At 38.8% G+C, this 14522-nt stretch overlaps 1 protein-coding gene and 1 non-coding gene across 3 annotated transcripts in view; both read left to right on the top strand.

The window, feature by feature from the left end:
* lrfn1 (leucine rich repeat and fibronectin type III domain containing 1) overlaps window positions 1–14522 on the top strand; it is a 177055-nt gene that overhangs the window by 68146 nt on the left and 94387 nt on the right. The window lies entirely within an intron of this gene.
* On the top strand, window positions 424–578 carry LOC131463249 (5.8S ribosomal RNA). Its single transcript, XR_009240969.1, has one exon. It is a non-coding gene; the product is annotated as a 5.8S ribosomal RNA (ribosomal RNA).

Here is a 14522-nt window from a genome sequence, read left to right as displayed (position 1 = left end):
TGTTCTGACCGGGTCGTGAAGCCGGATGCTGACCACTGCACCAACCGCGTGGCCCCTCACGCCACAATCCGATTTCATTCTGTGTCCATGTCAACGATGGGATTATGGATTCCAAATCAGAACGAATAAATGTAGTACCCGCTCACAGGGCCAACGGACTCGACACAGTGCGAGGGTGGAGAAAGAAAGGGGTCGGGGTAGCACCGACCAGTCCCGGTACACACACCCCACCGGACTCGCCCACTGCCACACTCCGAACCTCTACCCCAGTGCGCTGTGTTGACTGTGGCATTGGCCGGCCACCATACACCGACCAGGCACCCAACTCTCCACCTGGCCGGTTTCCAGTTGTCCGTACAACCCTAACCCCAAACACGTTGGCTGGTTGGCACCTTGGCAGCAAGTGAAACAGGAAACATGTACAACTCCTAGCGGTGGATCGCTCGGCTTGTGCGTCGATGAAGTTACGCAGCTAGCTGCGAGAACTAATGTGAATTGCAGGACACATTGGTCATGGACACTTCGAACACACCTTGCGGCTCCGGGTCCCTTCCGGAGCTGCACCTGTCTGAGGGTCGCTTTGCCATCGATTGGAGACGCCCGCCCGCCCGCCCCTGTGCACAGGCAAGTATTACAAGTATTGGTGGTATAAAGTGGATTCGTTTTACTTCTGATGCCTTGACGGATACACATTCAGTGGAATCCCCGGGAGAACACTTTGAAACCCTATTGGATTGAAACAAGATCTGTAAAAATCTGATGTGAAACCACCTCTGAATCAGCTTTTGGAAACATCGGATCTCGCGTGTTTTCAAACAAAATGAAGCTAGATACAAATGTGTATATGTTGTATGTGTGTGAGTATGGTGTGGACGCAGCCTCAGTCAGCGACAGCTCAGCGCTCAGTGACGGCTGCTGGCGTCACAGAATCATGTATCACACACTTTTCCTCCACCCACACCCGCATCCCCGCTGAAAGTCAACACCACGGTCTCACCACACTTCTTCTACCAGCGCACGCATACACACACACTCTGTTCCCATTATGGTGACAAATCCTGCCTGATCTCCCCCCCCCATCCATCTGTGAGTCACAGTGTTGTGTGTGTTCGAGTTAAACTCCCCCGTCAGATGCCGTCCAACGCCCTCGTCTGGTTGCCGTGGTCACAGGACCACGTCGAGTCCAACCTCCCGTTGTTTTTGGGACGGAGGACAGACACATATTTCTCAGGCTGTTAGTTATAAATGTGGGGGGGGGGGGTCAGGTTAATCACCACAGCTTGACTGCCTTTAATCCATTAAAGCGTGATATCACCGCGACGCCACTGCGGTCAGCGCTGATCCCATTTTCCCCCGCGCACGTTTTCATTCTTTTACTATTTGACCCTGTAATGGGATTAACTGCAGTGACACCAAAATCTGAAATCTGAAATCTGGCTCTCTGCAACCCTGCGGGGGTGACTCTTCTTTCACTGCATATTCCCAGGAGGGATTAACCATGTTTTGGGTTACATAATCAGATTGGCTGCCTCGGTGTGAACGCTGACAAATTAGCGATAAGTCGCCGGGAGCGAGCGTGTGCGAGCGTGCGTGCGTCTTTGTTTCCCGCAGACCCCCGCCGGCCACGACGCCTCCTGTAACACGGCACATAACTCACACAACATGGTAATTAATGTCATAGAGGGCGCTGTTATGAATAATAGATGGCGTCAAGTGCAGCTCAAATTACCTCGACGACTTTGCTTCTCGCTGGATGCAAACAATGCTTTCGCCCGCTACATTATTTTGGCAATAAAAGCAGAACGGCTTCACTCGGCGGTAATGTTTTTTACCCGGTGATAACTTTTTGAAACACAGCTATTAAGAGAGCGTATTATCCTCCTCTTTCCCACTTCATAATAAAATCATTGTGGAACAATTGACCTTGGCGGAACAGAGAGAGGAAAAAAACCTTTCGCTCCCCTTTGCCTTGTTCTCCTGCTGTAAGAAGAAAACATTAGAAAACCATTTCAATTCTTCTTTGTCTTTCGCTGCAGCCACGGCCGCTTACAATCAACACTTTAGTTTCTCATCTTGTTTTCTTCTGCGGTCGCAGGCAGCGCAGTAAACACAAGGGCGTCCGTGCAGTTTGGATTAAAGCGACTGAAATAAGACGGAATAATCACGGAGTTGCTGCCGTTGATCACGCGTAGAGGACGCAACAGAAACACGTTTGACCTCGTTTGTCAACATTCCTGGAGGTTTTAAAGAGATCTTTCATTATTGTTTATGTCATTTGTAACCAGTGTTGTTATGTAAGGAAGTACAAATACCTTGCTACTGTACTTAAGTCCAGAGTTCCAGGTGCTTGTGTTTATGTTGCCATTGCAGCTAAACTGAGGCAATTCATTGCAAGGTTACATCGGCCTTTATCTTATTTTGTAGAGGCGAAAGAAAATGAAGGAAATTGGATCAAATCTATACAAAGCGACTAGTAAGAGTTTCCAGTTTGAGCTTTTTATAGAAAAACATTAAATTCTGACTGATTATTAATAGGGCGGAGTCATCACATTAACGGCAGTGACGTGAAACTGTCATGTCATGGTTTTTCTACACAACCAAACTAGTGACTTGTAAAGCAGTTGTTTTGGGTGAAAGTGAATCATTGGTTCAGATTTGTTGACAGAATGGTTCAGTCCTTCAGTCACTGAACTGAAATACCAGTGAACGTGGTCATGATGGCCGGCTTTCAGCAGTGCTGTCTCTAAATACACCAGACTCCTCTTGTTTTGAGGATTTTTAAGTCTTTTTAACTTTGATCTACAGTTGGACATTGTTGCCTTTGATTCTTGTGTCAATTTTTTAATTTTAAGTAGAATTTGGGACTATAGGTAGAATTTGGGACTATAAGTAGATTTTGGTGTTATAGGTAGAATTTGGAACTATAGGTAGATTTTGGTGTTTATAAATAGAATTTGGAACTATAAGTAGATTTTGGTGTTATAAGTAGAATTTGGAACTATAAGTAGATTTTGGTGTTATAGGTAGAATTTGGAACTATATGTAGATTTTGGTGTTATAAGTAGAATTTGGAACTTTAGTTAGATTTTGGTGTTTATAAATAGAATTTGGAACTACAAGTAGATTTTGAAACTATGTCTTTTTAACTTTGATCTACAGTTGGACATTGTTGCCTTTGATTCTTTTGTCAGACGTCACACTCATGACTCTTCAGTGACGACACTCTCTGACCAATCAGTGACCTTCAGTCTGTTGACGTCACATTTCAGTATCAGCTCAGCTGAATCTCGTCAGAAATCCCGTCTAAAAAAAACAGCACTCTCTATCACTCGGAGTCGTGGGAAAGAGACATAACTGTCTCGGCCCGGAACTCCTTGAAAAAGTGTTTTTTAAATAGTGTGGACACCCTGGTTAAATAAAGGTTAAATAAAAACATATTAAAAACACTTGCAGGCAGAGAACTCCACGCAGTAAATATCAGACTCACATTTCCATTGAAGTTAATGCAGCAAACTTGTTTGCAAATATTTACATATTTACTCATCCAGCTGCTTTTATTAATGAAGCCATTAAGTCGTCGACTTCAGATCCGTTTTCAAAGGAAATGGCTGTCTTTAGTGTGTGTGTGCGTGTGCTGCCGTGCAGGTGTTTGAACGCAGGGTTGTTAGAACAGTTTCTGTGTGTGTTTGTGTGGAAACGCTCCGTCGGGCTAATGAGAACTGAGACCAAAACACAAAAGTTGTCGGTAACAAAGTGAACACAAGTTAGCTGGAGTCAAAGCTCTGCAGAGCTCGCAGCGTTGTCAGCGCTGAGCGATCGCTCGCTCTCAACGGCCCCAACTGAGCACAAGAGACTGATTCTTAATGTTCTGTAAAAAAAAATACACACGGTACATATCGACCGTTAAATGACAGGTAAAAAGCAAGTGTGTCTCTATGCACTCCTTTTCTTTCTCTAACTTTTGTTTTCACTTATTTATTGACTTTTATTTGCACATAAACAATAACTTGGCTCATAACTGATCTATAAAACATCAACAAAAAGAAAAAGGATTGATAACCACATTAGTCTCTCGCGAGTGTTTATTTAATGACGGCCCCTTACTGGTCAATACAGAAGCATCAGTTAGATAAAACTATCAATATGTGTTCAATTTAGTCAAATAATATCATTCACATGAGTTACTGTGAGAGCTGCATGAAGCTAAACAAGGTGTAAGAGAACTGAAGCTGCAAAAAGGAAGAAAGACTTGATTTTATTCTCATAATATTACAACTTTATTCTCACAAAATAATGACTTCATTCTCAAATTACGACTTCATTCTCCATGAGATTACGACTTTATTCTCTTGAGATTACAACTTTATCTTTGAAAGATTACAACTATATTCTCATAATATTACGACTTTATTCTCGAAAGATTACGATTTTATTCAAATGAGATTATGACTTTATTCACATAAAATAATGACTTTCTTGAAAGATTAAGATTTCTCACAAGATTTTGACTTTATTCTCATGAGATTACGACTTCATTCTACATGAGATTACGACTTTCTCTTGTGATTATAACTTTATCCTTTAGGTAAATATTAGGATTTTATTTACATGAGATTACGACGTCTCACAAAATTACGATTTTATTTAAATGAGATTAGGATTTTATACACATAAAATAATGACTTTCTTCTCGAAAGATTACGACTTTATTCTGGAAAGATTAAAAAAAACATTATCTTCAGTTTGGCCCTGAGAGTGTCATAAATTCCCACTTGTAAAATATAATATAAAATGATTTTAAATCGCAGAAACACAGTGTTTGTTTTAATCCCTGCTGTCAGGTGAATCTGACCTGAGGGCAGAACATTCTGGTGACATTTGGTAGATTTTTCCTCAGCTAACAGTCGGTTTGTCTGTGGAGCGGCGTGAGCTGCCGCTCTGCAGGAGGATTTATTCTGAGAGAATAAATCCTCTATTCTGAGACCCCCTAAATATAATTTACTCATACAGACACATGCCTGTGTTTTTCTTCATCGGCCATCTTTCATCTTTATCATGCGCAGATGTCCCTGAATTGGATGCAGCTTCCCATTTTATGGAGGACAACATCACAGTGCAACAGAGAATAACTTGATAGGTTTCAGCATCGACCGCTCCAAAATCTTCACAAAGAAAAATCAACATAAAAATGTAGCAGGATAAAAACCCTGCAGTTTTTTGTACAAACACTTTTCATCTATATGGTTTTATTTTGTTTTTTTGCACTGAAGACCGACAGAGGTTTTATTGGAACCAGCACAACATCAGCAGCAAATAAATGAGATTATGTTACGCATTCATTCAGCGAGAGAGAAAAGACCGAAGGCAGCAAGAAAAAAAGCCGACGTGGCTGCGTTCACTTTACGGGCCGCGTTCAATTCAGCACAGATTAGATTTGACAGTTCAGTCATAACAGCGATTTCTTCTCTTCTGACTTTTATATGAGCTTAAAGAACAACACACATGTGCACTGGCCAATACTGTGGGAGGAGACAATACTGAGGGAGGAGCCAGTTCTCGTCAAAATCACTGTATCACACATTTTACATGAAATCTTCAATGTACCGTACTTCGTAAAGCACAGAATGTAAATATAATAAAAAAGCGAATTTTCTTAATTAGAGGAGAATAATAATTATACAGTTATGTCCTGGTGCTAAATAAATAAATACATGAGCACTGTAGAACTTTCTAGCAGGCAAAGCTATTTATCTTTCATTCTATTTATCTGTTCATTGTTGTAATTGGTATCAAAGCACTGTTGCCTTTAAAGTGACTTTTAAGGTGCATTGTCAAAGCCATGTTTTGTTATGTATTAACCTTTGTATGTGCCTTTGTAAATCTATCTATCATCAGAACCTGTACGACTTGTTGGTTTTACAACCTAACGAACTGTAATCTAATTCTAGTTAGTAGCTAACTACTAACTGTCTAACTGACTGGCTTCTGGCTACTAACGAACTGCTGTCTAACTAACTACTAACTGTCTAACTACTAACTGACTGGCTTCTGGCTACTAACGAACTGCTGTCTAACTAACTACTAACTGTCTAACTACTAACTGACTGGCTTCTGGCTACTAACGAACTGCTGTCTAACTTCTAACTCACTAACTAACGAACTGCTGTTTAACTGTGTATGTGGAATAAACCTTCAGAAAGACAGTCGAGTTGTACCCCCCGTACTTGTTCTGGTTACCCTTTCCAGAAGGGAGTATTGAGTTGAAAGGATCAGCCAGTGAAAATCTGGACAAGCACAAATTAGGAGATTAAAACAACTAAAAATCTTTGAAAAACAGACTTTGTCGTTTGATTTTGTCGTCAGTAGATGCTAAAATTTGTAGTATTAGACGGTAAAATATTGTCTCAAATGTGTATAGAAAGAAAATGAACATTGTTTTTGGATACATTGTATGTTTAATCAATAATTTTATTATAAAAAATACCTTATTTATTACATTATTAGATGTGTTACATTAAACTTGTAAAATCGTATTTTAATGACATTTGTCCACACATGTTAAGTATTGTTAAAATTTTTACTCTATTTTGTCTATTTTAGTTTTATTTTTAGATTTATTTAGCCTTTTAGGTGTAGTGTTTTTGTGAACTGTGTATTATTCCATAAATAAGAAACACTTTTGTGGAAATATTGTCATCAATATTACTTCAAATTTAGATTTTTATGGAATTTCATGCTATTCTCTGCCCCAAAAATTGGATATACACTTGAATTTTAATCTTAAAAATCACTTGGAGTCCAAAATATACATCCTAGAAGTGCACAAGACCATCTGAAGTCCTCACATCTGGGTCCAGCAGGGGGGGGCTAGGTGCTTAGACGGTGATATTATGTTGTAGCAAAATTGTGTTCCTGACAATTAGCACAACAGACGTCTGATAGTTGGGTTTTTTCAAATCTGCTGACCCACCTAGCTTAGCTTAGCTGTTAGCATCACGCTGGGCTTAAGTGTCTTTGCTCAAGAACACATATAGGCGAGCGGAGCAGGAATTGAACCCTGAATATAAAAAAGTGACTCCATTTTTTGGTCACGTACCAGACAACAGAACTTGAAGTTTACTTGGTTATTGGTGTAAGAATCATTGACTAGAACTTGATTTTTATTTTGGACGGATTGACAAAAATCCACGTTAATTCCGCCGCGACCGTCCTCACACATTGGATAAACTGGACTTTTGAGCTGTGACACGAGTCTGAGTCTGTAAATCTGAGTTGACATATTGTATTTTTGTGTCCACACCAACTCTGGAGAAACTAAAATTAGAGTCACATCAAAGCAGATATGAGTCACTTCAGCCTGACGACGTGAACGTGGCGCTCATCACTTTCAATCACAGATCACATCAGCGACGCCTTTTCTATTCCTGTCACTCTCAATCTGATTCACTCTCTTTGACACGTCTCTTCTGACATGTGGGAAAAAGTCGGGGTGCGGGGGGAGGAACATAAACAGCGATTCTTGCATTCTTTGGCGTCTACGCCAGTTAATTCTGATTCAGGGAATAGAGAGCGAGCCGCGTTAAGGATGTTAGGCATTAAAGATTTGTCTTTTTCTCGGGATTATCTGCGAAGGAGGAAGTCGGTATTCAGACGGAGCCGACTGGCACAGCGAGATCAGCCCCTGTCCAAGTAGAACACTTCTCCAGGCGTGCTGAACATGCAGACTTAAGTCACATAATCCCTTTCAATATCAGCGCGGGCGTCAATACTGACATGAATGGAGAGGATACAGCAGAGGGGGTTTTTTTTATTGGTAGCTGCTGGCAGGTTGCTATTATTAGCCACTGCAGTGAGATTTGCTGATGCCGTGATGACACACACAAAAAGTGTTTTTAAAAAGCCGTCTGTCTCATAAAATGTCATCCGGAGCTTCACAGGCTGCGTTTTTTATTCTCCGCGCCCCAACACGGTGGCATTTATGGAGCCGGCAGATACTGACGTGAATAACTGAGGCTCGTCTCGGGGGAGACGGCGCACAATGGTGCTCTCTGTGCCGGAGTTCAAATCAAAGTGTGGCTGTGGAGCGTTTTCCTCTGCTCTGTCAGCGTGAATGAGCGAGGCTGTCCAAGCCGAGCTAACCGTGACTGACGGAGGCGGCCGGGAAAACAATGGCTTTTTTTTTTTTTTACACGCTCAGATGTTTTGCTAAATGGTGAAAATAACATTTTGTCTGCTGCTCTGTTTCCCTGCCAAACGTTTAAAATCCTACGGTTGACATATTGGAACTGACTGTCGGCTGTTATTCCACAGATTTCACTCTGTTTTTATCATGGGATAGAAATGTTTGCTGCTGCTGCTGCTGCTGCAGTAGTAGTAGTTTCCTCATAGAAGACCCCTCTCTTCATCTCTTACCTCATCTCATTTCCTCTTAACTCATCTGTCCTTGTCTCCTGTTATGTCACCTTGACTTAGTTCCTCACCTCAACTAATTTGCTCTCACTTTTAACCTGCATCTCTTTTTCTTTGCCTCATCTCCTCCTGCATCATCTCATTTCCTCATATCGTCACATCATCTCTTCTTATCTCATCTTCCCAACGGTCTTTCCTCATCTTCTCTTACATCAACTCATTTCCTCACATCTCATCTCACCTCATGTCCTCACTTCACTTTTAAACCACATCTCCCCATCTCTGATTCTTTGTCTTATCTCCTCCAACATCAACTCATTTCCTTACATCTCACCTCATTTCCTCATATCTCTCTTCATCTCATCCTCTCAACTTTCATCTCACCTCCTTTTACCTTATCTTACCTCTTATCTTATCTAATTGTATTTTCCCTTACCTCTTCTTAAATCAACTAATTTTCCCTTACCTCATCTCTGCTCATTTTGTCTTAACTCGCCTTGTTTCTTCATCCTGTCATTTTTACCTCAACTAATGTCCTCTTATCTCGCATTACCTCATCTCCTTATCACTTATCTCCTCACAACTCCTCTTCCCTTGTAATCTCACCTCACCTCATTTCCTCTTAACTTACATCATCTCCTCTTACCTAATCTTACATCGACTCATGTCATCTCTTCTCATCTCCTTTCACATCTCACCTCGTCTCCTCTTTTCCTTTTACCTTAGTCTCATCTCCTCTGACCTCATCTCTCATTTCTTCTTCTCCTTTCACAAACAAACATCTCACAAACTAACGTACACTGACAGATTAATTTGCCGCTTTATCCACGCTGAGATTCTATCGTACGTACGAGAGAACTGTGAGTCTGTGACTAAACTCAGACACAAACGTGCAGATCTGAGCGTGAAATGGTTCATGTTTCCATGTTGTCTCCTGTGATAAGACTCATTTTACATCTATAACACACTATTTCACTGAAACTTAACTTTTTACAAATAATCACAAATCAATTCACAATTTAGCTATTATTTTTCAGCCTTATTGTTCCAAAAAAATCACTTTTAATGTAATAAACATTGTGTTTGACATTTCTTCAGACACACAAACCATCTAAAAAATTTTATTATGGGTAATTAAAATTATTGTTTTGATTATGGCTGCTGCTTTAATGTCAGACACACAACAGGACTTTTTTTCAGCTGATTAGAAACGTGTAGCAGTGGGGACGACGCGTGTCTCGCTGTTGTTAATTGTTGTTAATTTAAAAGTTTTCAGAAATGACAGTTATTAAAATCAGTGTCAAACAGACTCCAGGTTTACGTGTGGTTTTAAACGTCGCACATAAGCAAACCTATAAAATAACACTAACTCTAATAATACATATGGAACAGGAGTTTAATTTAAACGGAGACAGATAATTCTCTCTCTGCGTTATTAACACGTTTGTGATGAGCAGCGTATTTCGTGCTCTGAGCTTTGGCTCCTCCAGCTCCGTTTATACAAACAAAATTTCCTTCAGTCCTTCAGGGAACAATCTGACATTATCTGAGAAGCTTTTCCCCGACCCAGCCAGCTAATTATCGCTTTATTTCTCCTGGCATTTTTCTTTCTTTTTTTTCAAAAACTGACTCCACACAAGTGAATGAATGCGAAACCAACAGAGGGATTATGCACTTTTGGCAACCAGATGCTGAACAGGATCCGCGGGGGAAAACAGATTGTTCAGAAGAATTTGAAATTTTAATTGGGAGGCCAAATTGACGCAGATGTTTTTAGGTGTGTTTTTTTCACACACAGAAAAATTAAACCCACTTTCACATTCTAGTACAATCACACATGTTTGTTCTAGTGTGCTGAGCCAAAATGTTAAATTTGAAATATGGATTAAAAACAAAGTTGAACAGCAGTTTGTGTCCAATTCCAACTCTAAATCCTTTTCCCAGATTTGTATTAAAGTTGTGAAAGATGAATAATCACCTTTAGACGTAATATTTGATTTAAAACTCACTTATTTCTCTCTTTAATTGAGTCTGAGAATACTAGTAACCAGAGTGTCTTCTCTTATAAGTGAGGGGGACAACACTACAGACTTGTAATTAAGAAAATAATCATTGTTGGGAGGTTAATATTATATTCTAAGGTTAATTTAATCGTTTGTCGGTAGTAAAAAAAACCTCTCTTGTTTGTTTTACATCAAGAGTAGCCTAATTATTCATATTAATTGGAGTTAAATGTTTACCAATATCTGGATTTTGATAGATAACATAGTCTGAGTTTCTTGTACCATTAAACTAAGTAAAACATTTAATTGTCTTACAAATACAAAGAAACTGAGATGTGAAGAATAAAAGATTTGTATCCGTTGTGATTCCTGTTTCCCAAAAGACCAGGACACAATATTTTGAAATTGAACTAACAGGTAAAAATGTTAGACCTCCCATTAGTGAAGATAAACTTATTCTCTTCTTTTTTTTTCTTTTTTTATTGCTCCAGATAAATGTTGAAGTCGTTTTGTTCAGAGATTTAAAAAAATATATAAAAAATAAAACGATGCAGATAAATAACATGGTAACATTTGAAAAATAAAATTAAACCTTGGGAGAAGAATTATGTATCACATTCATTCTTCGAGTTTTAATCTTTTTCTGTGAGTGAGGTGTAATTTTCTTTGTACAAATCATCCGTTTGAGGAGTAATATTTGTGCCCAGATATTTAAAACCTTGACTGTTTTTCTATTGGCATCAAATGCAAGAGACGAGCATTGTATTTATTAAAAGTATATCCTGAATAGTTTCCAAATTGCCCAATTGTGTTATACATAGTTTTACTGAATTGTAACATTTGTAACCTACATAATTATATCATCAACATATATATATATATATATATATATATATATATAAAGTTTTAGGGGAAAAACATAGGTTAAAGTTAGATAAGTATTAATTACTGATGCCAATTATTAAAAAATGGCAAAATGTATTTAATATACTGAATATTTTTTTAAGATGCGACAGCTGTATTACAGGATTCTGAATCAGTTTCATAATAATTATATCACCAGCCTTTTGATCAAGCTTCTGAGGAAAAAAAATACATGAGTTAAGTCACATAATTAAGTAATAATTGCTTAAAAATGGCATAAATCAGGTAGCAAATATAGAACACTACATTAAAGTACTGCGTTCAAACCAACTCTTTCCTCCTTCCTCTTCTTACACCTACTGATTATTTATGTGGCTCTGGTAAATGTGCTGAGCGAGGATTAGAGTATAAATAGCAGCGAGGACCTCATCAGAGGCTCCGGCTCACACAGGGGACAGTGGAGGGGAAAGAGTTTTACAACCAGAGCATCAGATCACCACCAGCATCAGATCACCACCAGCAGCAACAGCAGCAGCAGCAGAGACGAGCTTCACTGACTCATCAAAATAAATAAAAATAACCTGAGCCAAACTCTGAGCGTTGACATGCCGAGCACCTCGCTGGCCTCTGTGGCCACTGCTCCGCTGCTTTCTCCTGCACTTACTGTATAATTATTCACATGAGATGACAAGACTATTGTTTTATTACTTTAGTGGTTCACTGATTTATGTGTTTTTCAGGAAAGCAAATATATGCAACAGTGTGTGTGTGTGTGTGTGTGTGTGTTATTAAAAATAGCTTCATACCCAGGCTGCTTATTGGAGCGTACATTATTTGATGTTAGTCTCCGAGGCAACTTGTGGATTTTTGCTCCATGTCACTGCAGCCGGGCGAGATTTTCCTCCGTACAAATGAGTCACAACAGTGAATATCAGTAAAATATCAACACTGTGTCCGTCCCCCATCATCATTTACACCTCCGTGGTTGTTATCTGTGTGCTCATGTGTGCTGCAGCCTCAGGTTGTTGCCTTTGTCTGGAGCGCTCTCTTCTCTGGAGGTCACGCCGCTCGCCCCGCAGCCTCTCGTAATGGACAGTGTGTCAGCAGCGTGGGCGCGCTAACACAACCGTATGTCGTCTGTTAAATCGCGCTCGGTGGAGGCAGCGGAGTAACGCGGCTGTTTGGTCTCTGATGGAAATCACAGCAGAATCCTCACCGTTCACGTCCTTTTGCCTTACGCACGTCTTGTCTGGTGGAAACAAATATCCCGGCATCAATCAAAGAAACATTTATACCCAGATTTAAACTGTTTTTTTTTTTTTTTTTTACAATGGATCAATTGCAGTGTTTTACAGAATCTTTTGGGTCCTTTTATATACAGAGTTGTATCATCAGCATATACATCCCATTTTTGAGGAAAAACATTGGTTAATCTTACATAAGTAATAATTACTGATGCCAAGTATTACAAAATGGCAAATAGAATAGAATATTGTCAATATTTTCAAAATTGCTCAATTACATCCATTATTTTTGTGCGTTTGGCAGAAAATGCAAATTCTCGCCTTGTTTACGGTGCAACGCTATGACACGCATTCATCGTCCAGCTATTTGTGGTGAATCGTTCCTCTTTCAGTCAATCCGATTTTAGTGTGTGTGGGGGGGGTAGGGGGGCTGGTCTAAATCTGTCAGTGTAATGGAGGAGTGGATTTGTATGTTGACCGTACTGCGTTTTCTCACATGGTTCAGACGCCGCTATAAGAGAGAGCCTTTTCACTCTTCATTAAGAATTCTGCAGGGTGTTTGGACTGAGAGGCGATAATGTTTCTGTGGCCTCCAGTGAGAGACACCAGCTCCTGAAAAAACACAGAGAGAGAGAAAATACAGCTGCTGAAAAGCCTCCATTTTGTCTCTGCGTGTTTGGTTTGATCCACGTTTACTCTTAAGCAAACGCCCGCGTGTGTACAGAAGCTCTGAGACTCAACAAATCGCTGTTTGTCCTTGACGAGGACGAAGGACGAAGGCCACACATTTTTAGAAGAGCAGGGAAAAAAGCTGCAGTTTTACACTCGACTGGATCATCAATCATCTTCAAATCACCAGACTTGTACATTTTTATGAAACTGTTTGTGAATCGATTTATCAATTAATTATAATGACAGTTTACATTAATCATTTTGATCTTTTTTCTGAAACAAAAACATAATTTCTTCTGCATTTATATTTACACAATATAATGTTTGTATATGAAGGTTAAGTTATTATATTAATAAGTTATTACGAAATATTAGTATTTTATATATGTTTGGTCTCCATTTGAGTCAGTGATTTCCTGAAGAGTGATAACATAGATGCATAAAGCAGGGAGAAACTGACTAATATCTGATCAGTATTAGTCCAATACTGTTCAAAATCACCATAATATATATTTTTTCCTATACATATATATTTTTTCATTTCAAAAAGTAAAAATTTACATTAAAATAAAATTGGCTAAAAAAAACTAACCATGGAAAATTACAATATAAGCAAAAATTTAAAAGAAATAAAAAAGACATAAAAATTAAAATAATAAAATTGACACAAAACACATGAGTAAAAATTACGTTAAAACAATAACACAAATGAAAAATAAATAAAAAACAGACAGAAAAATATAGAAAAAAAATAAAGGAATCATTTAAAAAAAAGTAAGAAACTGTCATTGTAAAAAATAGGTAATTTAAATATAAAGAAATTATCTTAAAAAAATTAAAAATAAAATTGCCACAGAATAAAGACCACACACAGAAAGACAAAAGCCACTATAACTCACACAGTAACATCATTAAAACACATTATTTACTTATGTATAATTATGATGATGATCAGGTTTGATCTGTGTGGGCGTCTCACACTGAACTCATAGTAATCGTCCAGTTGCTGTAAAATTCACTGTGTTACTCATTTTCACACATTAATCCCAAACAGTAGTTATTATATTAATGTCACTGATGTTTGTTCTGCTTCACAAATTGTAGTGACTAACTCCTGTCATGTTTCATGTAGAGTGTTTCCTGCATGATTTTCTTTAACTGTTGTGGTTAAAAGTAAAACATAAGAGTTTTCTGGTAGATTTTAATGTTAAAAATTCATTATATACACTCGTGTTGAACATTTCAGTGAGGTTTTCGAGGTGAATGAGGGATGAGACATTTGTTTGGTTTCAGCTGCAGAATAAAAACCGTTCAGATTTTGAGGATGTCG

This window comes from Solea solea, chromosome 7 (assembly GCF_958295425.1).
Source record: "Solea solea chromosome 7, fSolSol10.1, whole genome shotgun sequence".
In the NCBI taxonomy this organism is placed as follows: Eukaryota; Metazoa; Chordata; class Actinopteri; order Pleuronectiformes; family Soleidae; genus Solea; species Solea solea.
This window is presented reverse-complemented; position numbering and strand designations above follow the sequence as displayed.